This window comes from Arachis hypogaea, chromosome 11, assembly GCF_003086295.3.
Source record: "Arachis hypogaea cultivar Tifrunner chromosome 11, arahy.Tifrunner.gnm2.J5K5, whole genome shotgun sequence".
NCBI lineage: Eukaryota > Viridiplantae > Streptophyta > Magnoliopsida > Fabales > Fabaceae > Arachis > Arachis hypogaea.
The window spans coordinates 103,964,511-103,968,272 of record NC_092046.1 but is presented as its reverse complement, the minus strand read 5'-3'; the positions used below and the strand labels follow the sequence as shown (position 1 = coordinate 103,968,272).

At 41.5% G+C, this 3,762-nt stretch overlaps 1 non-coding gene across 1 annotated transcript; it reads left to right on the top strand.

Annotated features, from left to right (window-relative positions):
• Positions 1 to 3,249: 3,249 nt before the first annotated feature.
• Positions 3,250 to 3,353, top strand: LOC112724335 (small nucleolar RNA R71). The gene has a single exon (XR_003163502.1). It is a non-coding gene; the product is annotated as a small nucleolar RNA R71 (small nucleolar RNA).
• Positions 3,354 to 3,762: the final 409 nt, after the last annotated feature.

Sequence of the window (3,762 nt, the reverse complement as noted above, 5' to 3'; positions counted from 1 at the left end):
CATGTCTCCTTATCATCATTATTTCAAGAGCCAACATATTTAACATTCTAAAACACCAACTTCAAAAGACATATGCACTGTTCAAGCATACATTCAGAAAACAAAAAGTATTGTCTCCACATCAAAATAATTAAACTAAGTTCAAGGATAAATTCGAAACTCATGTACTTCTTGTTTTTTTGAATTAAAGCAGTTTTTATTTAAGAGAGGTGATGGATTCATAGGACATTCATAACTTTAAGACAAAGTTACTAAATACTAATGATCATGTAATCAAGACACAAACATGGATAAGCACTTAACATAGAGAAAACGAAAAACAGAGAATGTAAGAACAAGGAATGAGTCCACCTTAGTGATGGTGGCGTTTCCTTCTTGAGGAACCAATGATGTCCTTGAGCTCTTCTATGTCTCTTCCTTGTCTTTGTTGCTCCTCCCTCATTGCTTTTTGATCTTCTCTTATTTCATGAAGGATGATGGAGTGCACTTCATGTTCCACCCTTAATTGTCCCATGTTGGAACTTAATTCTCCTAGGGAGGTGTTGATTTGCTCCCAAAAATTCTGTGGAGGAAAGTGCATCCCTTGAGGTATCTCAGGGGTTTCTTGATGATGAGCTTCTTCATGTGCCTGTTGAGATCCATGAATGTGCTCTCTTGTTTGCTCCATCCTTTTCTTAGTGATAGGCTTGTGAGATGAATCTTTCCATCTCTCATGGCTCAGAGGTGGAAGCAATTGTCTTCCCTTTCCTCTTTCTTGAGGTTTCTCTGGCCTTAGGTGCCATTAATGGTTATGGAAAAACAAAAAAAAACTATGCTTTTACCACACCAAACTTAGAATGTTGCTTGCTCTCGAGCAAAAAAAGAAAGAATAGAAGAAGAAGAAGAAGATATGGAGGAGATGGAGGGATGTGTGTATTTGGCCATATGGGTGGGATTGGGTGGGAAAGAGATGTTGAATTTTGAAGGTAGGTGGGTGTATGGATGTGAGTGGTAAATGGAAAACAGAAGGGATGACCATGAATGGAGAGAGAGAGGGTGAGGTAGGTGGGGATCCTGTGAGGTCCACAGATCCTGAGGTGTCAAGGATTTACATCCCTGCACCATATTGGGCATGCAAAATGCCCTTGCACACAACTCTGGGCGTTCAGCGCCAGATTGGTGCTTGTTCTGGGCGTTGAACGCCCATTTGTTGCCCATTTCTAGCGTTGAACGCCAGAACCATGCTTGTTCTGGGCGTTCAGCGCCAGCTCTTCTCCAGGGTGCAATTCTGGCGTTCAAACGCCCAGATGCTGCCCATTTTGGGCGTTCAGCGCTAGAACCATGCTCTGTTCTGGCGTTGAACGCCAGCCAGATGCTTCTTACTGGCGTTTAAACGCCAGTGAGATCCTCCTCTAGGGTGTGATTTTTCTTCTGCTGTTTTTGATTCCGTTTTCAATTTTTATATTTATTTTGTGACTCCACATGATCATGAACCTAATAAAACATGAAAGAACAAGAAAAATAAAATTAGATAAATAAAAATTGGGTTGCCTCCCAACAAACGCTTCTTTAATGTCAATAGCTTGACAGTGGGCTCTCATGGAACCTCACAGATGTTCAGAGCTTTGTTGAGACTTCCCAACACCAAACTTAGAGTTTGGTTGTGGCCTCCCAACACCAAACTTAGAGTTTGACTGTGGGGGCTCTGGTTGACTCTGTTTTGAGAGAAGCTTACTGTGCCTCTTTTCCATGTTTACAGAAGGGTAACCTTGAGTTGTAAACACAAGGGAGTCCTCATTCAATTGAAGGACTAATTCACCTCTATCAACATCAATCACAGCTCTTGCTGTGGCTAGGAAAGGTCTTCCAAGGATGATGGATTCATCCTCATCCTTCCCAGTATCAAGGATTATGAAATCAGCAGGGATGTAAAGGCCTTCAACCTTTACTAACACGTCCTCTACTTGTCCATAAGCCTGTTTTCTTGAATTGTCTGCCATCTCTAATGAGATTTAAGTAGCTTGCACCCCAAAGATTTCCAGTTTCTCTATTATAGAGAGGGGCATGAGGTTTATCCCTGAACCAAGGTCATATAGAGCCTTTTCAAAGATCATGGTGCCTATGGTACAAGGTATTACGAACTTTCCAGGATCCTGTTTCTTCTGAGGCAATGTCAGTTGATCCAGATCACTTAGTTCATTGGTGAACAAGGGAGGTTCATCTTCCCAAGTCTCAATACCAAATAATTTGGCATTCAGCTTCATGATTGCACCAAGGTACTTGGTAACTTGCTCTTCAGTAACATCCTCATTCTCTTCAGAAGATGAATACTCGTCAGAGCTCATGAAGGGCATAAGGAGGTTCAATGGAATCTCTATGGTCTCTAGATGAGTCTCAGATTCCTTTGGTTCCTCAAAGGGAAACTCCTTATTGATCACTGGACGTCCCAGGAGGTCTTCCTCACTAGGATTTACGTCCTCCCCTTCCTCTCCAGGTTCGGCCGTGTTGACTATGTCAATGGCCTTGCACTCTCCTTTTGGATTTTCTTCTGTATTGCTTGGGAGAGTACTAGGAGGGATTTCAGTGATTCTTTTACTCAGCTGGCCCACTTGTGCCTCCAAATTTCTAATGGAGGACCTTGTTTCATTCATGAAACTTACATTGGCCTTAGATAGATCAGAGACTAAGTTTGCTAAATTAGAGGTATTTTGTTTAGAGTTCTCTGTCTGTTGCTGAGTGGATGATGGAAAAGGTTTACTATTGTTAAACCTATTTCTTCCACCATTATTAAAGCCTTGTTGAGGCTTTTGTTGATCCTTCCATGAGAGATTTGGGTGATTTCTCCATGAGGGGTTATAGGTGTTTCCATAAGGTTCACCCATGTAATTTACCTCTGCTATTGCAGGGTTCTCAGGATCATAAGCTTCTTTTTCAGAAGATGCCTCTTGAGTACTGTTGGATGAAGCTTGCATTCCATTCAGACTCTGAGAAATCATATTGACTTGCTGAGTCAATATTTTATTCTGAGCCAATATGGCATTCAGAGTATCAATTTCAAGAACTCCCTTCTTCTGAGGCGTCCCATTACTCACAGGATTCCTCTCAGAAGTGTACATGAACTGGTTATTAGCAACCATGTCAATGAGTTCTTGAGCTTCTGCAGGCGTTTTCTTTAAGTGAATGGATCCACCTGCAGAGGTATCCAATGACATTTTAGCTAATTCAGACAGACCATCATAGAATATGTCCAGGATGGTCCATTCTGAAAGAATGTTAGAAGGATACTTTTTGGTCAGTTCTTTGTATCTCTCCCAAGCTTCATAGAGGGATTCACCTTCTTTCTGTCTAAAGGTCTGAACATCCACTCTAAGCTTACTCAGCTTTTGAAGAGGAAAGAACTTGGCTAAGAAAGTCGTGACCAGCTTATCCCAGGAGTTCAAGCTATCTTTGTGTTGAGAATCCAACCACACTCTAGCTCTGTCTCTTACAGCAAAAGGGAAAAGCATGAGCCTGTAGACTTCAGGATCTACTCCATTAGTCTTAACAGTATCACAGATCTGCAAAAATTCAGTTAAGAACTGAAAAGGATCTTCAGATGAAAGTCCATGAAACTTGCAGTTCTGCTGCATCAGAGAAACTAATTGAGGTTTAAGCTCAAAATTGTTTGCTCCAATGGCAGGAATGGAGATGCTTCTTCCATGTAAATTGGAATTAGGTGCAGTAAAGTCACCAAGCATCCTCCTTGCATTATTATTATTTTCGGCTGCCATCTCCTCTTCCTGT